Source organism: Crocodylus siamensis, chromosome 2 (genome assembly GCF_052110815.1).
Source record: "Crocodylus siamensis isolate JL-2025a chromosome 2, ASM5211081v1, whole genome shotgun sequence".
NCBI classification, from domain to species: Eukaryota; Metazoa; Chordata; order Crocodylia; family Crocodylidae; genus Crocodylus; species Crocodylus siamensis.
Window position 1 is genome coordinate 29106185 of NC_143396.1, and position 24487 is coordinate 29130671.

Sequence of the window (24487 nt, forward strand, 5' to 3'; positions counted from 1 at the left end):
TGAAAAGAATATGTTTGCCTCCCTCTGGAATGTCAAAAAGGACTTGGTTAAGGTTAGTGTAGAATTCCTCCTTGGTATCACTGGCAGCATCAAGAATTGTGGCACACAGGCTGAAGACAATGGTGTATTGACTCCCTGCTAATTTAAGACAGAAAGTCATGAGGTGCTTATTAATTCCAATTGGGAATTCATTGAGTTGGTTTATGGGTTAATTATTGATGGCAAAACTGATTCCATGAAGCTGACATTCTTCTTCCTGTTTGCCTTTCTGGAAGAAAGTATAGCTGCCTACCTCCTGCTTGCTGGGTCTCACTCAGTATAGCAACATTGAAGTTGTGTCACCTTAGTTCACAAGGTGGTATGGCACTCTGGACATTCGCTATAAGGGCTGATGTTCCCAAAATTGATTGTGTCCCTTCATTGATTTTGACTGCAGTAAAGGTGATCCAACTGGCTATGGATATTCCATCAGGCTATGGATATTCCATCAGGTATACAGGTTATGTTTAGGGCACCTTTTCTAGCCCTGGCCCCATGTGGGGTAAACAGAGCAGATTCTGAAGAGGGCTGCTCAGTCACAGTTAAAATTGTTGAATCTCTCTCCTGCCTTGTCCAAGTGGTAGATGACCTTCTTGAAACTCCCACCTTCATGGCAGTTCATGACTAGGAGCTTCTACACCCCATAGTCATCACTGCCTGATCTCCAGAAAGTTCAAAAAATGTATTGGAAAAGCCATTTTCATGGATGATGTCATCAGCTTTCACACAGTTCTTGCATATCGTCTTTCAAATGGCCCAGACAATATGAGATCTCATTGTACCACAGCTTTTATCTGCCTTTGTAGCTATTGATATTCTAACATCTTCTTCCACCTGCTCCACCATTGAAGACTTGCAGGCCCATGGCTGGTGCCTTGGTAGGCTTATTATAGTGGTGACCTGTACTCACTGTGTCACATTACCATCAAAGAATACATGTGACTTTTTAGGAGGGAAAGCATTGCCACCTGCTATCCGCACTACCACCTTGTGGTGCTGCTGCTTGGTCTGCAACTGCTTATTTATCAGAGTTACCCTGCTTATTTCATAGCCAACCTTTTCTGAAAGTCATTCTTCTATCCACCACCTGTGGATTCACTGGGTAGCAGTACAGGTCTGCCACCAGAATGAATCTTAATATAAAATACTTAAATAGTCACTGGAACAGAGACTATAATCCACATATTTCCCAACCACTAGGCCATAGAAACATTATCATTCTTTTTCTCCAGTCCAGGGAATATGTACATATTTCATGAAAAGGAGAACAGTTTCCAAGGGGAGAATGTGACCCTCTTTTCCCCCAGAATGGAGAATAGGACCCTCTCCTGGAAAGTGGGGGTTTGAATCCTCTCAGGAAAAGAAAGGAACTGAACTCAGGATTCCATATTCCAAATGAGTGGTCCAACCACTGACCTGTGTAAGGAGTTCAATCATTTAATTGTTCCATAATTAGTATTCTGCCTAAAGCATAAGACTAAGCATACTGCCTTAGAAAAGTTAGAAATGTTGATTATAACCTTTGGTTATCTGTATTATCAATTTAACAGATTAAAAATTTTCTTCTGTATTAATTATTTATTTCAGAACTTGTTAGATAAATACTGCAAAATATGAGTTTGTTTCTTGTCTCACTCAACCTACTTTAATTTTGAAAGCTTTTTGTAAGTGTTGTGAATGTGGATAATCTCAGGCAACATAAATTCAATATACACATTTGCATGCCAGTGCCCAGAATGCTCTCTGGCTCACATTTGTCTCATAGTTTTGATAGACTCAGACAAATGAATCTTATGTGTATGTGCTTTTAATGTTAACGTACTTTACAAAAATAGATTTTTCACAGATTTGCACCACTTTGAGCTTCTTTTTTGCTTATAGTTTGTTTTGGTAAGACATCACTGAACCTGCTGGGTATAACAGCTAGCCTGCAGCACTTCAGAACGTATGAGATGAGTACACTCCTTTTATATTATCGAATAGCTAAAACAATAGTGCTTCCATGAAAAATACAAGAACATTTCACCACTCAAAACAGAAACATGATGGCAAAATGGGATAGATTAATTTTGTTTGGGTCAAAGAAAGATAACACAGTTAAAATGCATTAGATAGTGTGAAAACTTTCTAGTATGCAATCATAACATTACAGTCACTGCAGTTTGTCAAATAAACTCGTAAATGTCACCTGTCAGGAAGAGAAAAAAATACTCTGGGAGAAGATATTATTAAATGAACCCTCTGGTTTACATGCTACATAGAACAAATGGATAGAACAAGGAAGCTGACTTAGATCAGATGCATTTCAAAGGTACAACTTGAAGCAGAACCCTGGGTATAGATAAACTTAATGATTAAATGGCCAGAAAAAAAATCTCTCAGCTTGGCCATTTCTATAGCTGCTCTAGAGGTCTGGGAAAGATGAAATTATTGAATATAAAGGATGATAGATTATATTTACATAAAGGAAGAAAATTAATAAAATAAGCTTGCTAGAACTGGATTTTTAATGCTAAAAATGTCCTAAACACTAATTTAAAAGAGACCTGGAGAGTCCTGTGATTAGGAATTTTATTTTGACTTTCTGAAGCAAAACTTACGAGGCTTGTGAAGCTACGCAGGGATCTGGCAGCCTTGATTTTTCCATTCCTACCCTTCTGCCAAGAGACTGGCAGCAGGTAGTGAAACAGCCCTGAAATCCCCACCTCACTTTATAGAAAACCCTGAAACTAAAGAGAAATTAGTAAGTATGAAGCATTAATTGCAGCACTGAGGAAATGACTAATTTATAATTAGTAACTTATTTGAAATTTGACTTACCTAAGAGTGCAGCATTATTATATTCATATAGTATTCAAGACAATTAAGTCCAGGGAATAACCTTAGTCCAAAGCTAAAGGGTAGATCATGATTTTTTTCACTGTATGTCATGCCAGACAGTTACTGAAGATGTGACTATGTTTCTGCTCCCTTGTTGGGTGACTTGAACATGGACAACCTAAGACTGTAGACTTGAGCAACACACCTGTTCATGACTGTTACAACAACAGTTTATACGAAGTTTTTGGGAAAACAGAAATTGAAGTAGTGCCTATACTTGTACTAACACTAAAGAGAAATGATAGCTAAATTTTTAATTTATACAGGTGATATAGAATACAGGGATAAAGAGTCATCATGATATGGGAGCTGGAGTTATCATTGATGGAACATATTGACAAGAGGGACTAAACTGGATGATTCAAGCAATTATATTATTACTGTAGATGGGAGACTGGCAATAGGAAGTAAAGGAATTTGAGAAGTCCTATGTCAAGCTAGGGCTTTCAAGGCTTTCAGGGATGCTACTATCCCACCATCAAGATAGGGATCCTGCAAGTAGGGCTGAAAGGTACCATGGCAAGAAAGGGAGCCTGTATAGGTCTTCAGCATTCAGACTTGAGTGGGTTAACTGGAAGGAAGCCAGGTTTCCACCAGAAGTTTCCATGAAATCAACACATTCCAGTTTAAAATTTCAGTTGAATCAAGTCTACATTTATTGATTTAAAAAAAAAAATTGAAACTTTTGACCAGATTTAATATCCAGTTTTGACTCATTGGACACATCTACATGTGCATTTAAGTGTGACTAAATTTAATGCACATTAGCTAATGTGTCCATTAAACAATTTTTGGTAGGTGTCTACAAGTGCAAAGACATTAAAATTTTAGTGCATTTGGCACTAAAATTAGTGCCAAGTCCCTGCAGTCCTGCCATGTAGCTTGGCAGACTTGGCACTAAAATTAGTGGTAGGTCACATTTACACGTGGGTTAATGTGCTTTAACTAATCGTGCCTAATTGTTCCATTTTAATGCATATTAACGGCACACACATGTAGACACACACCTGTAATGCACATTAAATTAGGCTAATACTTATTCACACATCTTGTATAGACATGCCTATCTAGTAATAGACTTCATCCATTCAGTTAAACAATTTACAAGCCATTAGTAATAAGAATCACTACAAGTTTGCTCTTATTAGAATTGTGATTACTTGTATTTTGATCAGAGCTGATCACAACATTGCTACTGAATGGAAATTTTCATAGTTTTACTCCCTCTTCTGTTCTTTTTTCCAACCACCTGCATAATTGGTATCTTGGCTATGCAGGCATCCCATCTATGGTAACAGCAATAATTGCTTGAATCATCCAGCTTAGTCCCTTTTGTGGATATGTTCCATCAGCCCTTAAATTATAATGATTCTTTATCCCTCTGTTTAAGTAGTGTGTGGGTTTGGCCAACAGGCCATATCCTGCACAGGGTCAGTACATGGGGTTGGTCTACAGATGCAACCCAACACATCGAACATCTCCCCATACCAGACTCAGCCAGATGCTGACCTATTCTCATGCACATGGACCTAGTCATATACTATAGCAACCCCACACACCAGCCTAGTCTAGCATGCAAGGCTCTGTTATCAGACCCGCAGGGCTCCCTATGATGCAGAAACTTGGCAGTAGGGGAGTGGCAATTAACACTGTCATGGTTCCCCTATCACCAAATTTCTGAATCCATGCAGAGCCCCATAAGCTGAATGACAGGGCTTCATAGCACTGAGACTGAACACCCCTGTTCTAGTCTATATCAGCTGGAAGGGTAAGAATTTTAGCTATCATAATTTCTTCTTCCTGCAAGCATAAATACAAATAATACTACTCCAATTTCTATTTTCACAGAAACTTCATATAAACTTGTTGTAAAAGTCATGGTCAGGTGTCTCATTCAAGTGTGCAGCCTTTAGTTATACTTATCCAAGTCACCCAACAAGGGAGCAGAAACATTACCACATTGTATTTAACCAGCATGGCATACAGTGCAAAAAAGTAATGGCTACTCTTTAAATTAGCTTTAAGCCAAGGATTATTCCAAGAATCACATATATTGTTTTGAACAAGGTACAAATATGAGATAAAGGTACATATATGAGAATGTTGTGATCTTAAGCAAGTCCGATAAGTTATTTACAAACTGAGGCGCATATCCTCTAAATCAGAGGTAGGCAAAAAGGTGGATCCAGCCAGTAGCTAGACTCCATTTCCTAGCAGCCCTGCTTGCATTGCTATGACAGTTTTTTCATGGAGATCCAAGCAGCAGTGGTGCCGTAACAGCGTGGGGCATAACAGTGTGGCGTAACAGCGTGGAGACCAGCCCCAGCAGTGCTGGCAGGGTGCAGAGCTGAATAGGGAGCTTCTCCATGGTCAGGGTTGGGATTCTGTAGTGGTGACAGCATGGTATTTAGCCTGGACAGAACCACAATCTGCTGTCTGCACACCCCTTCCCCAGAGCAAGTCCCCGCCCAGCCATGCGCCCTTCCCGCACTGGTGGGTCTGGTTTCCATGGACACCCTGGCCCCCTGCTGTCATGGCCCCACCACCACTGGGGTCTTCATGGACACCGGCCGCAGCAATGTGGGCAGGGGCTGCTGGGGAATGGAGTCTATCACAGGCCTGATCCAGCCCACAGGCCAGACTTTGCCTGCCCTTGCTCTAAATGGATTCTCATACACAGTCCATTATACAAAACATACTTTATTTTTACCCAGCCTACATGTATAAAGCCCTTGGTTATGATGGGCCCGAAAGCCTCAGGTAATAGTAGATGTTTTTCATCCTAGGTGCTGTAAAATCATGTAGTGAAAAATCATCTCTGTGCCAAGGTGGAAGAAGATGCACTGGTGACAAAACTGGCCTAAGATCATATGGCACATCAGTGGCTATGGTGAGACTAGAATGCAAGTCTCCAGGCCCTCAGTCACTGCCCTTCTCATTGGATCATACTGCCTTCTTTACTGGCTAATATGAATTGCCACTGCTATGCAAAATTTGAGGTGTTGTGTTCTACATATTATGCTATATTACAATTAGTCTGAAAACAGAGGAAGCTGCCACCCACACAGTAATGAAGTATTCTTTCAAAGAGACTAATGAGATTTTATATGAACCATCTGCTGCTTTCCTTCCATTAGATCAAATACCTTTGAAAGTAGGGAAATCCCTTTTACTAAAAGCAAAATAGCATTAGATAATAATAAGCAGTGAGTTAGTGCAACAAAAGCTAATGTAACAGAAACATTCACATTACTTTAAACTAGCTGAAACCTGCAAAACATTTGCAAATAAATTTTTATTATAAAAGTATTTCTTTAAATACAGGATTTTTAGTTATCCTTTGACTCAATACGTTAACGGAATCAAAACTTCTCACCCTCAAAAGTCTACATAAAGCTGTCCATGTGTAAACACATGCTTAGGAATATATATATTTTGTTAAAAAGTCCGATCTTGTCAATTGTTTATAGTTTTGGCAGGTTTCCAGTGCCCTATACACCATCCCTGCTGCCTTCTCTGGCTGCCAGCACACCGAGCCGCCCTCCTGCCACCTTCCTAGGGTAGCCAGCCTGTTCCCAGGTGGTGCCAGATGGCAGGAAGGTGGCGAGAACGGTGCATGGGCACTGGAAGCCCACAAAACTAAAGCTTCCCTGAGCATGCCCAGGCTACCAGTGCCCTGTGCACTGTTGGATCCAGTGAGTGCAGCCTGCAAGCCGGGGCTGCACCTGCATAGCGAGCAGCCCCAGGGGCCACTGTCACCGCACAGAGAAGCAACAGGCCTCTGTGCAGCTCCGTGGCTGCATAAGTTGATGGCAGCTTGTGCGGGCACGTTGCGCTGAGGAATACAAAAAAGGAGCGAGGGGCCTGATCTCTTTTTTTTTCCCCTTCTGAAGCCTGCCTGCCTCTCCCATAGCCAGGGAGAGAGCTGCTAGTGGGTCACAGAAAAGGGATTGGACCCCTCACCACTTTTTTTTTCCTTCAGCAGGGTCTGCCTGCTCCACAGTGAGGGGGCCTGGTGCTTCATTCTAGCTCTGACTTGCCTGCATATTTGTTTGAAATGCCTCAGGATCTATAATAATAACATGCTTATTCTGTCTGTCCAGAGCACTCTGATTGGTTGTTTCAGTAAGCATTGTGATTGATTGCCAAGACAACCAATCAGAGTGCTCTGGACAGACAGAATAAGCCTATTATTATTATAGATATTAACCTCTGCATAGCAAGTGGCAGAATTGCATTGTATTTCTGTACCTGGACACCAAGGTTAGTGAATCTCTGCTAGATTAAGAGGTAGCCTTTCATTTTAAGAAGCATGTGGATATTATTTGTTCACCAAAGTGCCCCAAGGGATGACAAGGTCAAACGGTTATAAACTACTGCAAAACTGTTTCAAGCTGGACATAAGGAAGAATTTCTTGCTATCTGAGCCCCCAAGGTCTGGAACAGCCTGCCATCAGAGGTGGGTCAAGCACCTACGTTGAACACCTTCAAGAGTAAATTGGATGCTTATCTTTCTGGGATCCTATGACCCCAGCTGACTTCCTGCCCTTTGGGCAGGGGGCTGGACTCGACGATCTTCCGAGGTCCCTTCCATCCCTAATGTCTATGAAATCTATTAAATAAGGGCTGTGCAAAGCTTCAGTCCCTGATTTGATTTGGCAAAATTTGGCCCAATTCAGTGGTCGAATCTCCAAATTTGAGTTGAATCAATCTCTCTGAATTGAATCAGACCCCCCCAAATTGATTCAGAGAGATTTGGAAAGATTCAATGATTCAGATATACACACAGCTTTAATGTTTTTTCTACATATCTCAAGGTAGCAGGCGGCTCATGAGTGCTGCTATGGTGGGGCAGGAGGTGGGAGGCTCCCCAGTGTGCTTGGCAGCAAACCGAGAAGTGGACCAGAAGTGCTTCTGGTCCATTAACAGGTCTGCCAGGGAGCATTCAGGGAGCACCCCCGCACCCTGCTGGCTCGGTGACTGGTGCCTCCTGGGTCTGAGGGGGAACCTGGGGTCCCCTGTGGCCAATCACTGAGCTGAGGGGGTATGGCCGGGGGGCCCTGTGCACTCAGCAGGGGACCTGGAAGTGGACTAGAAGTACTTCTGGTCCCCTTCTGGGTTTTGTTGCCAAGCATGCGGGGGGGCCGCAGTGCTCCTGTGGGACACTCCATCCACCCCAGCATCGCAGTGTTCATGAGCCATGCCTGGTCCTTTGAGGTATGTAGAAAAAACATTTAAAGCTGTGTCTATGGCTGAATTGCTGATTCTCTGAATCAGCATTGAATCCTCAGATTTGGATTTGGCTAAATCGAATTGGGGACAGTGATCTGAATCAACTAATTGAATCAGTGTCCCTGATTTGGGCTGAATCTGATTCAAATACGGCCCATTTCACACACCCCTAGTGGATATGGTGTCCAAGCAGATATCATTTTCTTAGTTTAGAGGACTAAAGCCTGGTTGAAACATTACACATTGTGTTCCAAGAATATTGCCCAGAAGAACAGTGTAAAGGGTGAAGTAATAGCTTGGGCAACTACCCAATGGTATGAAAATTCTTGCCCAGATTAATATATGCTCAGAGAGGATTAAAGAAATTGAGGGGTATCAAAGCATCAAGCTAAAATCATGCAAAACCTTTATTATATACTTACTCACTTGAATGGGACTTCTCATGTGAGTAAAGATTACTTTAAGCGATATGATTTAAGTCAAACATAAAACTGATCTATTTTTGGAGACAGAAATAGGAAGAGAGGCAGGAATACTGATGCTAAAATGAAGCAGCTCTTTCAGTCATTAAAAGCTACATTGCACCTCTGACATATTTGGAAAAGAAACACAATCTTAATTTCACAACTTTGTTGTATAAATATCCAAGGAGCATATTTTAATGTATATGAAAATTTCACAATTTTATTTTTTTCATTTTCTTTTAAACAAAAATGCTCCCTGTAAAAAAATCTTAAACATTGAAATTATGTCTTTGAGCAGCTCTTTGAATAGATCCATGGCTGCCTCAGCAATTATTACTAATATGATTGTAATCTTAGTAACCTTTTTTTTCCTTCTGACATTCTTTCCCCATGACTAATTATTTTACAGTCTATGCTTTAATTGCAGGGTGTAGGAGGTACTTTCTATAACTGCTGAGTATTACAAGGGGACAAGCTCCACAGATCATTAGATTTGCTACCAGGAATAAGTACACTTCTGGGACCCATGACATTTGTCAAAATTAGTCAATGTGTTTGTTCAGTGCAAGAGGCCAACTCCAGGAGATGTTTCCTAATAAATGCTGGCATGGTGAATGCTGTTAATTATTTAACATGAAAAAAGTATGGAGGACATAGGCCTTCTCAGAGAAATTACTTTTTTTTTATGAACAGGATACATTAAAAAGCCTGAGTGAATTAAATTAGTGTTTTAAAAAAATCCAGGCTGACAATTTTTTTTGTAGCCTGCAAACATTTCTAAAGAGCAGACAAGTTACAAACATCAAAATATTATGCATTTTTCATAGCTTCCGATCAGAGCAGAAAGTAATGTAAGATAAAACTGTTAAAAGATTTGGAAACATCAGCGTTCATCTTAAACTAGGACATCACCATAATGGTACTTATAAAATTATCTGCTAAGAGATACTGTAATAAGAAACAGGTAAAAAGTGGAGCTCAGATGCACTTTCATTCAATGTTAGATATTACAGGGTGCTATAGTTTTTCAAAGGATCTTAACAAAAAATAAGCATGAGGCTACTATTAAAGTGATATTGTATTGCAGAGACACATATTAAATGGAAGACCCTGACATCCATTAATTTTAATACATCATTTCATAGTTTACACATAAGACTTAAGGCCATTTCCTGCTCTGATTAAAAATAATGGCAGATTTCCAATTTATTCCACTAGGAGTAAGGTCACATCTTTCAAAACAGCACAAGTTGGTTTTCTGGCTTGGGGTCCATGTAACATACAGTCTGGGTAATGAAAGCACTGCAGTGATTTTTAATTAAAATCTACTGTTATTGAAATGTTTGAAGATGCAGCAAGTTTGGGGCAGTTCTGTTGACATAAGTAAAAACAGTGATGTCTGTAGACACCTTTGAATATGTAGTACTGCACTTCAGACACATGGTAAAAAGGAGTCTTCCTTTGTACTGAGGAAACATGATATTGTAGTGGAATATAGTGCATGCCCTAAATAAACATCTAATATGGTTCACTGAAAATCTCAGGATCTCTTAGAAGCAAACATGGTTCTCAGAAATGTGTGGGATTATGCTACTATTAGTCTTTTCTAAGTCTTTCACCTTGACAGAATGGGAAGATTTGTGTTCCAGTGGCCTTTGTGAGCTCTTCAATGGGAGTTTTAACTCTTGTTTGGGCTTCCGTCAGCTGGACTAGTCAAGCTTAGAAAACAAGTCCACTAGGTTCTTTAGTGGATAAACTTGGCTCACTAGGACTTGGAAGCTGAGAAGTAGTCTAAAAACCTGTCACCTTAAAAAGTCTAATTTGTAGGCACACAGGTAAGGTAATCCTTCTGCCAAACAACATATGAAAGGAAGGGAAACACTGAGTTTTACTGAAAGCTCCTGAGAAGCCAAGACTCTAGGAAGTTCTCCACAAAAAACCAACTATGGAATCAGGTTTCTTCAAATTAGTGCAACAACAAAGATGTGCGTATGATAAAATAAATGAACTAATGTAATGAAATCCTTGCAGTAAATGAATATTGATGGCTAGAAGCTGACAAAAAGCAATTTCAAAGTGAAAACAAATCTGTAATATATTTGAGGACTGGGGCACAAATGGTTATTACTCAGAAGGAGTAACATTAATTAATTATTACTTCCAAAGCAGAAAAAATGTTCACTGACTAGAAGCCAATTAATAGTTGATTGCTCTGAGCTCTGTTTCAGACATGATGTATGAAAATGACATTTATGCCATGTTATATGCCAGTAGATAATCACAATGATGATCAGTTCAACAGTTGCCCACACACTCTGATTGACAAAGTTCCCAAGTATGGTATCTGCTTCAGTGTCTAGATTGAATGGCCAACAGGAGAATGAAGAAAGAATTAGACAGTCACATTCTTGGCTACCAAAAACAAAATTGTGAATGACTTGTAGAACTGTGTCTAGCATCAGAGTTTATAAATAGTAGAGCAGAGGGCACTTGTATATGTGATGCCATTACCATTCATGTACACATGATGAAAATGTCATTTTGTGTGGCTTAATGGTGTCAAACTGTACACATGCAAGAGTTTGGGGGGTTTACATGGGCTTGCATCATTGCAAACTAAACTACATTCCAATGCAGTGGTTTGCAACATTGCAAATTGCAACAATGCAGATGTTAACTCACACCCTGGCAATGGGAGAGGTGGGCAGGCTCCACAAACAAAGGGTCAGGGCCCTCACTGCTTCTGCCTTCAGCAGGTTCCTATGGCTGGCAGGATGCCTGGGGCCACCCAGGAATGGAGCAGTAAGGGGAGGCAGCAGGAGGGTGGCTCAATTTGCTGGCAGCTATGGAAGGTGGGGGAATGTTTCTTGTGGTTCTGGAAGCCTAGGTAGACTTGGGGAAGTGTTGAACTGGGGGTCTCCAAGCTGGGGTAGCATGCAGCCAGCTAGCAGCCCACCCAGGCTTCCAGCATCCTGTACATCATCTCCACTGCCTTCCCCGGATGCCAGCAAACCCAGATGCCCTCCTTCCACCTTCCCACATTGCCCCAGGGGCAAGCCATCCTGCTCCCAGGCAGCCTCAGGCATCCTGTCAGCTGCAGGAGCCTGCTAAAGGCAGAAACAGCAAGGCGCCCAATCCTTTTTTTTTTGTTTTTTGTTTTTGAAGGAGGAGCCTGCCTGCCTCTCCTGTGGCCGGAGGGTGAGCTGCCATCAGACTGAGTGGCCCCTGAGCTGTGGGAGGCTCCAGTCCTTCCCTCCATGGTGGCAGCACCCCTTGCTCAAATGTTTTGGGACATTTGCTAAAACATGACGGAAAAATTGAAATGGTGGGTTTCAATTAAAAACCCACCATTTCAGTTTAGGGGATATATAATAACACCCTGAAGACGAAGCCCCTGTCAGGTGTACAAGCGCCCATTATGACTATCTTTGTGTAAGATTGAAGTAATTTGGAATTTCCTGGCTGTGGCTAGGAGAACCAGATGAACTGCCTAGGAAGGAAACCTAGGATCATAGGATTGTAAGAAAGTAGGGCTGGACAGGACCCCATAATGTCATCTAGTTGAGGCCCCTGTTCCAGGCAGGCTCATCTTTCAACAAACCATCTTAGCCAGGTGTCTGTGTAACTTATTTTTTAAAGTCTCCAAGGATGGAGATGCCATACCTTTTCTGGGTAGCCTGTTCCAGTGCCTAACTGTTCTCATAGATATTTCCTCCTAATCTTTAACCTAAACTTCCCCTGATGCATCTTAAGGCCATTGCTTCTAGCCTTGTCCCCTAATGCCATGGAGAAAAGCCCATCTTCAGACATATTTATGTGGTGCCTAGGTATTTTTGGCAAGTGCAGCTACAGTGTAGAAATAGTTAAGGAACTCTTTGCTGAAAGAGATTATATTTTATTCCTCTTTGCCTAGAATTGTAATTAAAGGTATGTGAGACCATGATGGTATCTGGCTTTTAGTCAAAACCATGACAAATGGTCAGGGAGAAAAGCTGATTTGTCATTGAGAACAATATTGGAAACAAGAATCCTCTGCTTCAGTGTTTCCAAATTGTGGTCTACAGGCCACTCTATCAGACTATTGATGACTCGGATCTGATTGAAATGAATAGAATACCATCTCAAAAGGTGGATAAGACGTAATTCAAAGAAAGCAAGAAAAAAATAAGTGTGCAGCTATATACAATAATGCTTGATTTTATAAGCTCAAATCATTGTTTGGAAATAAACAGAAAATAAAGTGTTATTTTTAGTGATCTTTTCTATGTGCTAACAGTCCATTTTTAATACCAATAGTATTCTATATTTATCAGATAAGAAGTGTTAGGATGGTGCCATATATATCTTACAAAACGTTTTGTATCCCAGTTCAATTAAGTTGCATAAATTAATGCAGTCTTATAATATGATAACTAGTTGTACAGAATAATGGTTTTAAATATATACGAATGCCTTCCTTGACTTACAATGACCCTCCTGGATGTTATTATATTATTAATATTATTATAATATTATTATACGTTAATATTAAACTTCAATTCATCATCTTTTGCTAATCTACTTAACTCTTATAACAATTTTATAACTTTTGGCTACTTCTAGGAAAAGACAGATATGTTTTATAAAAGGGAAAATATGTGGTGACATGAATTACCTTAGCAGCTGGCTAGATGGTGCTAAAATATGTGTGTGTGAATGCCTCAAGGTGGCTGTATAGGCCTTGTTGGTTAGAAATTTGTGAGGGGAAAAATATAAGTTAATGCTATTGTTCTGTCCTAGTGACAACAGGTCAGTTTACATGTACCAGACACCTTAGGAGGGTGCACAAAGTTCCACTGAAAAAAAAATTCCACTTCTGTGTTAGATATAATATTTATATATAATATTCTTCAAGTAATTCAGTCACTACTAGGCTTAGGTGAAAATTATTAACAAAAACAAAATACACCAAAAAGTGTTTTCTTTCAGTATTTTCAAGATTAAACACTGTGACTTTTTGTTTCAGAAGAACATTTTCATTAAAAATTTGGACTTAATTTATTCAGTTCAAATGAAATGTTTCTGGTTAACATATATCTATATATATAGCTTCACCCAAAAAAGCTGGCAAATGTCTGTATCAAGTCAAGCCACATGTATTTTGTGTTTTAATGTTTGGGTTGCCTGCTGAACCAAAAAGTCTATTATTTGCATGATCCTAAGAATTCATCATTTGCAATCCTTTGCAGTTGAGGGTGATTGTCTTCCATGATTATCTTATCTGTGGGTCCAAAAATAGCTGACAATCATAGAATCATAGAATAGAAGGACTACAAGGGACCTGTAAGATCATCAAGTATGGTCCCCTGCCATGGGCAGGAGGTAATTGGGTTCAAACAAACTCCACAAGGTGCTTGTCCAACCTCCTCTTGAACACCTCCAGGGATGGTGATTGCACCACCTCTGCTAGGAGTGTGTTCCAGTTTCTAGTTACCCTTATGGAAAAGAAGTCTTTCCTTATGTCTAACCTACATTTTTCCTCAACTAGCTTGTGCTCTTTGGCCCTCATCCTCCTGAGGGGTGCATTTAGGAAGAGTTGCTCCCCTAGATCTTGGTGTTCTCCCCTGACACTTGTAGGTGGCTATCAAGTCACTTCTCAGTCTTCTCTTACTGAACAGGCCCAGTTCCTGGAGTCTCTCCCCATACGGCCTATCCCAAAGGCCCCAATTATCCAGGTGGCCCTTCTCTGTACTCTTTCAAGCTTATCCACATCCTTCTTGAAGTGTGCTGCCCAGAAATGGCCACAGTACTCCAGCTGTGGCCTCACCAATGCTGAATAGAAAGAGAGGAGCATCACTCTGGATCTATTGGCAACACATCAGCTGATGCACTCCAGAGTTCTATTTGCCCTGTTGGCAAATTCATCACATTAATGACTCATTTCAGATGCAGAGCCAGCCAATGCAGAGCCAGCTAATGGGCCACCACCCATCATATAATTATGGTGAATGTTATTCCTACCCAGATAAAGGACCTGATACTTACCCCTATTGTACTTCATCTGATTATGTTCTGCTCATAGGACCAGCCTGTCAAGATCATTCTGGATACTGGCCCTGCCTCAGATGTACCCACATTTTCCCACAGCTTGATGTCATCTGCACTTTTCACTCCCTCATCCAAGTCACTGATAAAGATGTTAAAGAGTATGGACTCAAGCACTGATCCCTGGGGGGTAGAGACAGCCACCCCATCAATTATAACCCACTGGGATTGGCTGCTGAGCCAGTTGCCAACCTATCTCATTGTAGCCTGGTCTAGGCCAGTACCCTGCAGCTTAATTGAAAGAGTCTCATGGGAAACAGTATCAAAGGCCATCCATATTCAGTAGGGGACCCAAAGTGGAGCTTGATTTTTTCTTGCCCCCTATGTACTTATTGAAGGACTTTTTGTTGTCTTTTTATTTTAGTTGCCAGCTTTATCTCCATGCATGCGTTGGCTTTCCTTTTCTCATACCTGCAGGCCTAGGTCATATGAGTGTATTCTTCTCTGGATGCCGAACCATTTTTTCATTACCTGTACACTTCTTTTTTCTTTTTGAGAAGTTTCCTGATGATCTTGTGGAGCCAGGAGGGTCACTTGGCTCGTTTCCCTCTTTTTAACCATGTGGGGATGGCCTCAAATTGAGCACTGAGAATTGCCTCCTTAAGGAATTACCACCGTTCCTGAATTCCAAAGTCATCCAGTCTCTGGTTGGGAAGGGCCTTTCCAAGGAGACTCCTGAGTTTACCAAAGTCTGTCTTTCTGAAGTCAAGGACTTCTGTTCTGTTGGTAGAATTTCCAGTCTTATAGTGGATGGTGAATTTAATCAACTCATGATCACTGTCACCCAGAGTACCTCCAATCTTCAGGTCACCTACCATGTCTTCCCTTTCAGTCAGCACCAAGTCCAGAGTTGCCTTACCCCCAGTCAGCCCCTTCACAGCCTGTGACAAGAACAGGTTGTCTAAAGTTGCCAAGAAGTTCGTTGACCTACTGGAGCTGGCTGAATGGTCTTCCCAACAGATATCAGCGTAGTTGAAGTCCAAATATGACAGTCAAGTCCTTAGTGCTGGCTGCAGTGGTCAGTTCCCTGTAGAACGCCTCATCTCTCTTCTCTCTTCTCTTCTTACCCTATAGTAGACTCCCACCATCAGGTTCCCTTCTCCCAAGCCCCCTTGTATCTTGACCAAGAGGGTCTCAAGGGACTTCCCTGTGCAATCAAATGTGACTTGCAGGGAGGGGTATTTCTCCTTCACACACCCCTCCAGCCCTCCATCCTTCTTCCCAACCCGGCCCTTCCTGTACAGCCTACAGCCCTCAATATTCACTGCCCAAACATATGTATCGTTCCACCAAGGCCAATCCAGGATAGACAGGTTCTACTGCAACTTGGGCACATGTTTCTATGTGGGGAGGGTGGCTTTAAATTCTTGGTTCAGACTGCAGCACATTTCTGTTACTCCCACTTTTCTGTCTCCTGTTGACATCATGATGATCAAAGAACTGAGATACTTACAGAAGGCTCTTCCTCTTTTGAGGCAGTCCTAGGTGATAGTCTCCCATGAGTTTATGTCAATGTTGCATTTTTTCAAGTTAGCCTTGTGGGACATCCTTGAAGTGCTTTCTCTGCCTTCCTCTTGAGTGCATTACCTGACTGATCTGGGAAAATAAAACTTGCTTCTGTAGGAGTAGGATATCCAGTTGACATGGGTAGCCCAGCAAAGTTTATGTTGGATGATCATTGCCTCAATGCTCATGGTGTTTGTTTGCACCCTAACGTTGGTGTGTCTATCTTCCCACTGCATTCAAAGGATCTTCTGCAGGCAGCATTGATATTGGTACTTCTCCATCAACTTGAGCTATCCCCTGGACATTGTCTACATCTCAGCTCCATATGGTAAAGTGCGGATCACACCTGCTTAATAAACCATGAGCTTGGCTTCAAATCTGATGTCATGATCTTGAAAACCACTTATAGGATATTTTTATGTGATCTGGGTCCATCTTTATAGTGCTAGCTGAGATGTTTTAATAGACCATGCTGAAATATAAGTTATGCTCATATTGGAGATAGTTCCTCAGGGGAATATATTAAAAAGTTATATAAAGCACATTAAAGTCAAATAATATTATATACTGTGTTTCATGTAGGAAAAGTAATAGCATCATATTATAGATAGAAACACTAGGAAAAGAAAATCTGCCTAAATGAGTAATTAACATATTCTCTTTAAAGACATGAGAACTTTTTTCAAAGTAGCTAATTGTTACTGGTATATGATGTCACACTGAAAAGTGTTTGAAATTAGAAAAGGCTGCAAACTAATTTGTCTTGTGGCCAATAAATGCTAATAATGACGACATAGTTGTCTGAGTAGTTTTGGGGAGTAAACATTAATCAGGTTTTTAATTAGGAAAAAACAAGGCTAGCTATAATTCCATGAAGACAACAAGCTGTAACAAATTTCCTTGTAGGTCAGATTCAATTAACTTATAATCAGAGGAGCATGAAGCCATAGTTTGAATTAGGTAGACCAAAGTCTACCCAAGTTTGCTTCATAAAATCACCAGGTTACACTGTTTATTACATATGTTATTATTGTTACAATGTAGTCTCACAGTTTTGAAACCAAATAGTTATTTAAGTGGACCCTGAATATTCTCATATCTGAGTACCTGAAACAATAATAGAATTACCATCCTAGGACCTTTGTGGAACAGTAAAGAATGTTTCTGCATGAAGGGAACCCTAAGAGGTTATAATCTAAATTAGTGGTCCTTAAACTTCCAGCACTGTGAGCTGGTTAAGTGCCACAAATCCAGTCTCTGGAGTGTATTTCATATGCATGGCTAGTCTGTGGGCCTGATCCATTATGGTGGTGATGTGTAGGGGGCCATCCAGTGTACCCAGCTCGCCCTAGATGCCAGATCTATCTCCATGCACAAGCATGACCCCCCTATGCAGACCAAACCTGCTCAGTGACCTGACTCTGAACATTGGTTCTGGTCATGCATTACCACCCTGAGCATGTCATCTGGCCCACAAGACTCCCACAGCTACAGAAATGTGACATCAGGGAAACTGAAATTAACACTCTCACCATTCCCTCCTAATTTTTTGACCAGGATGACAAGACTGGATCTGATCTGCAGATAGGAGATTAAGCACCACTGATCCAAATTATCAGTAGAACAAATGGCCCAGAGAAAATTCTGAAGTGAATCTAGAAAATGTATTAGTATGAAACTGCACTGGTTTTGTTCGTCTCTCTCGGTGTGTATATATAGGTCTCATTATCACTGAATCTAAGGACCACTGAGACTTGGCCCAGCTACAATAGAAAATTTGAAATTGTTTGATATCTATTTTGATACACCTGGACCTTGACCATATACACTTGAAGGCCTCGTCTGGCCTCACAAAGGGTCTAACCCAGTACCCACTGAAATCAGTGGAAGCCTTAAGTTAGAGTTGTTTTCTTAACCTTACTAAGGTCAGTACACAACCCACAAGACTATCACGATACATATGTGGGATAAAAATATATTACCATATCTCCTTACATGCACCACATACATTTTTGCCTCTAAAAAACAACCGCTGCAGTGTGCATTATATCATATGTGAGAAATATTGTAAGAGCAGTTTCTGCCAGTTTCTGAACAAAAGAGAAAGTAAAATCTGCACACATCTCACAGGAGGCAGAACAATGATCAGGCTCAGCTCCCTAGCTGCTGCTACCCAGTTAGTGAATCTATACGTGCAATTAGCATACAATAATAAACTCCAGTGCAATTTGTGCTGGAATTTCTTTCTTCTGGGCACAACATTTACATGTGCACCCAGGACTGCAACATACTGATCTGGGGCAGAGCAGCCCCAGGAGACCAGGGGATCAGCCTGCCAGCTGGGGCTTCTCCAGTTCCAGCTCAGACTGCTGAAGAGGGGCTTCTGGGGTATGAGGGTGCTACGGTGTGAGGCTAACTGGTGGGCAGCCCCTGCACTGTAGCACCCTTGTGCCCCAACCAGCCCTAGTCACCATCTATATGTGTATTTTGGCACACATAACTACTCTGCTGTAGGATAGAATTTGTCCCGGACTATCCTTCAGTAAAGTTAATTTACTTCACCCTGATATGGGTGAACATGTAGAGAGTGGCGCTTTGCTGTGGAGCAAATTAATTCCACAGTAAAACATATTTATAGATGCACCCAGTTACTACAAGGAAAAATCTTTTTTTATTCGTTCTGCCTTTAAAAAACAAGGTGCATATTTTATTCCAGGACATGTTGTATGTAAGAAAATGTGATATTTGCTTAATGGTGTGTGCTATAAAGCAACCTATTCCAATTAGTTTTAATGTGAATTAGAGAAAAGGAAGGCTGATAGGAGTGCTTCCCTCCTACAGGCTAATTTGGCCCCTACATTAGGGATGCATGAATTTAGCATTAAAGAGTCACTGGAAAAAATGTATAAACAACATTGAAAAAAATATATACATTTTTTACTAGAATAAAACAGTCCTCATGGAACCAAATGTCCTTGTCACTGAACTATGGAATCATGCTTTCTGCATGCCTCTTATTATTTTTGTCTGGTCTTTGATTCATTCTTTCATTCCTGACTGCAAAGTGGCCTACCCTCAACAGGAATGCTGACAAATGTCCCCACTTCAGTCTAATCATATTTAGGGAACCTTCCTGAGACGTGCCAGATAGACTGAATCACTACAGGCTGCTGAAAGCTAGAACCCAGGTCTCCAACTTCCTCAGCAGATGCTCTGTCATATTATTATTTAACAAATAAGCACCATGAATAATCTTTTCTTCTTTTCCTCTGCCTAAGTGATAAAAAGAGTGACCTAGTTGTCCATATGTAAAGGGCATTTTAGGCACTTAAGTTAATATGAGAGAAGGTTTTAGGTTGTGAATCCCAGTTTTACAAAAGCAGCTGACATATAGGTAGATCCTAGGTGAGAGATGGAATTTCACTCTCCTTTTCTATTGCCTGACTTAGGCATTCCCTTACTATCACCCTGGACTTGCTGGCTATTATGAATTCTATTCTAAGGACCTAACTTTCCACATCCATCGAGAAAGAAACTGAGGCACCCCACTCAAGTTTGTGAATTCCTTTCCCAGAACTAGTCACCTAAAAGTTAGATGTAACAACACTGATTGACCTCTAACTTACTAATTCCCCAGAATGTGGTAAAAAAACATTTTTGCTACATGAAATTGGAAAATCATAACTAACTGAAACAAATTCAGTGTTTGGAACATTTACATTTGGCTCAGCAATATTTCAGACCTGGGTGTGAAGTGAACATGCTTATTAATCAGTATTACTACATCATGCCTTTTAGTTTAATGAAACAAAGTCTGTATACTGGCTTCAGATCATTACTGTGGCACATAGGTTTCTGTGAAGCACCCATAACAGACTGTGAATGTATCTAGAAAAGCACATTGCAATTATTATCAGTGACTGCGATCTGAGTTATTTGCATATGAAATATAGAGCAAATGTCTCTTTTATCACCCATAACTCTAGTGATTGTTAGCATATTGTTAAGAACAACTTAAATAAATTTAAAATAGAAAGTTCTGACTTTATTCCATAAATTAAACTATTTAAATCCATATCTCAGTATCTGTGTAACTGATGATCTAGGGGCTTGTGCAACCACAACGCCAACTGCATTCAATAGATATTTAGGAGCCAGAATCACATATATTGTATAGAATATATAGGCAGAAGGCAGGGAAGGGTGGCACTTTCTAGACCCTACCTGGTAATTTGTAACTGTAAGCCATTTAGTCTCTAAGGCCCCCTCTACACATTACATGTATTACACAATGAACTGGTTAATAGTGCAATTAATTTAGATCAGCTACACATGTAAAGTAACTATCACACCTTAAAAGGTCCATCTAGCTATGAAGTTAGAGCTGGAAAATGTGTATATAAAGTTATTACTTTATAGCTGGTTTCTATCCAGCTTTAATTTGCATGTGTAGCAAGGTAGCTATGCCCAGTGATGGGGATCCCTGTCACAGGGGTGCATCACATGCTGGTGCAGCTGGGAGTCCTCCAGCTGCATGATTTTCAGCTGTAGCAGCCATGGGGCTCAGAGTCCTGTCATCTGTAGGGTTCCCATCCACAGCAACGCGTGGGGTGCTGCCATGGCTGCAAGTCCTGTCAGCTCACAAGACTCGCAGTTGAGGGAGCTTCCTAATTGCTCGTGCAGGGAAGCCTGAGATGGTAATCCTGGGCTCCCTCGTCATGACCAATAAGGCACAACTGGATCTGATACTGAATCCCACAACCGCACCTCCTGCCATGCACGTTTGGCATGGCAGGAAGTGCGACTGTGTGAATCGCACATCAGATCCTATCACACTTTTACCTGAAGATCTAGAGGAGCCCTAACGTGGCACCCTGCTCTGACTTCAGACCAACACAGCTAACTACCGCTGTCTACAGAGTATATAAATAGGTCCTTTCATAGATTGTTTACACTGCAAAGTGCTATACAATAAGGATGTAATTTATGCCCACTTTGAGGCCCCTTCTCATTATCAGAGGATTGTCAAATGAGAATTTGGGCCTTTTGGTGCCAAACCTTAGACTGTCAAGTCTGGATTTGCAGCTCCAGTGTTTAGGGCCAAAATTATTAGAAGCATGTGGTGTGGGCAAGGCCCTCTGCATAAATGACACAGGAGGCTGGAATCTAGATATCTCACACCTGTGCTAACACAGTCTGTTGACTTACACTGAATTTGAAGTCTTAAACAAAGATAAGGTTACTTGCACTGGTGCTGTTTCATATGTTTTCTCTAGTGGAAAATAATATAGCTTTTAAAGTTTAGTGAACTGTATTCAGAGCTTCAGATTCTGACAAGCAAGTGACCCAAAGTGCATAGTACTGGAGCAGTAAGCAGGCATCATGCTTTATTTCAAAGCCAAACCCACTTGACCTGCAGAGAATAATACTGAAAATCTCACAATGTGAACTAGCAGGAAATGTAATCACCACTGAGAATTTGAACCCATAGAATTGCTGAAACATAAGGGAATTTCAGATCTTGACTGCGAGCTCATTGGGAACAAGATATATTACTTCTTCTGTTTTTAAAGTGAGACCTATACCTTATTGCCTGCCTCCTCTCAGAACAAGAGTCAGCAGGAGTATATGTAAATTTGGTTCCAAACTGAACAGGGGAGATGTGCAATAACTTACACTACACTTACGTTAAAATAGTTTTGGGAAAATCAGCAAAAATATGAACAGCAGGATAAAATGTAATGAGACTAAATAATGACAGAACAGTTTGTGTATGTTTGGAGGCAGTATACCATTTGGAAGAACAGTATTAACCACAGTTGTGGAACAGAGAGTGATGCTGCAAAACTGAAAAAAAGTAAGAGAGGGTTCATTTTCTATATACATCTATTTATGTACTATGTAGGACCTACCCTAAGAATATAGGGGCAAAAATGATAAAACTAATTAAGAACAGAACCATTGGAAATCAAAAAAGAAGAGAGAAGCCTGAGCAGGAAATGCAAGTATCTGGAAAGGCACTAGAGAAATATAAACCATGAAACATGCATACTATGTTTCTGTAGATGACATGTGGACTGCATGTGTCAGCAGGACAAGAGAAGGGGTGGGGGGGAAGTAGAGGGAGGTGGAGCTGTCTTACCTTTATTAGTGTGTTCAGCACTCTAGAAGTGCCTGCCATATTAAAGGAAATACCTGCTCCAGTAAGACTTATAACAGATGGGCTAAATCTTAAGGGGTGTTAACCAACTGCAACTCCCTTTAGTTTTACTAGGAGTTGCAGTAACTCCGCACCTCTCATTATTTAGATGATTTAGCCTTAGGTAAATTATGAAAGATGACAATAATACTGTGGCTGAGCAACACAGGACAAAACCCTCACAGAGAAAGCATTGCATATTCCCCTCACAACTAGACACACCATCTGTTCCCAATCTGTTCTGAACTGATCAAACTTATCCATTAAGCAAAAAACTCCTCAAAGACAGCTCAGCTCTGCATCACCGGAGCAAGACTTCATATTTGTAAAATTGTCCATCTCATGGTAGAGTTCAAAGCTAAGTATAGGCATTCAAGAAGCCCATGGCAGAAACACTCTAACTTTTGAGCTTTACACTAAGTGCATGGTTAGGTTGGGAGGAAGAAGAAGACGTTAGCTCTTGTGGGTGGGGGAGGAGGGACTCAAAACCTGCCTGTATGACCCAAGCCCAGCAGGGGCAGGGGTAGGGGGATCTTGTGCATGTACCAACGTGCCCTGAGTCTCCCCAGGCTACAAGCCATCATAGCCACATACCCAGACCTGATTTGGCAGCAGTTCAGCATGGCTATAAAACATCAGCTGGCTGTCCTGTGCATACCCATCCAGCGCACTCTGCCCCCATCAAGTACGTGTGTGTGTGTGTGCGCGCGCGCGCATGCATGCATGTATGTGTCCCAGATGCCTATGTTCTCCCCTCACTGATATTGGTGGCCTGGCCCTGCAGAGTGGCAAATTGTCTGGATCCATGAAGCCCTGCCTATGTAGCTCCTCACCCATGTGAACCACGAGCCCTCTCTGGATAAGTAGGGCTGGAGGGCTTCATATAATCATGCCCTGGCACTGGGCCATGGGTCCACAGCCACTGTTACCAGATTTGCTCATTACTTTGAGGTGTGCTCATTTATTAGGGGTACATTTCTGGGGTCTCTGTAATTCTCTCAATGTGCTGCTTGTGTTACCTGTGTTTCTATATGGAGTTGTACCTCGCCCTTCTACAAGTCCTCACCCCCAGTGGAACTACCTTGCAGGACTCAGTTTCAATGGGGCTGGGTTCCTCCAGCCACTGAATCAGTCAAACACATATGCACACATAGATTAACAGGGCACACCTCAGCCAGGCCAGGTTATTCAGCATTGGCAGGCTAACACTTTCAGATGGCTTGAACTCAGTTCATCAGGGCAACAATAAAATGCAGTCAGACACAAGCACATGGTTTAACAGAGCACATCTGAGTCACGTCAGGTTATTCAGCATTGACAGGCTGACACCCTCATGTGCCTTGAACTCAGTTCATCCCTTATTTCAGCAGGACAATAATAAATGCAGTTAGACACACATACACACATACTAACAGAGTATGTCTGAGCAGGCTAGGTCCAATCAGCACTTTCAGCTGATACCCTCATGGTCCTCAAAGCTCAGCACGTCCCAATCTCTTGTCACAATGGTCGTAGTAGTAATTCACTTGATGAGAAAACCCCACTATAATTTTGGTCATTGCAGGGATCTTTGGCTTACAAAAAGTGTTGCTGCAGAGAAAATGGGGAGGTCACTGGGAAGGAAGAGTAAATGAGGTTTAGAGAGAGAGTATAGAAACCAGCTTGACCATAAAAGTTATTTATTTCCAGGTATATGAACTTATGATGATATAATAGTAATAGCCATACAAGAGAGGCAAATAAAACAGTTACAATATGACATAGTTTCAATTAGGCATTTGGGGAAGTCTAGCTCCAGTTTGATCAGCAAGAGTCAGGTTTAGAAAGCTATGTCTGGAGTAAGAAAGCAAAAGTCAGGTTCCTGGAGTCAGAGAGAGAGAGAGAGAGAGAGAATTGGGGTCTCACCATACAGTGAAGTTTGAACCAGTCGAGGTCCCCAAGTGTTTGTTGGAGCTTGCAAGAGCCCTCAGCACAATCAATGGTGGGATTCCAGGCAGAAAAGGAGTGGAGCTGGTGCAGCTTTTGGATCCAAGCGCCAGGACAGAAACTTGAGCTGGGGTAGGGGCTTTGGTAGAGAACTAGC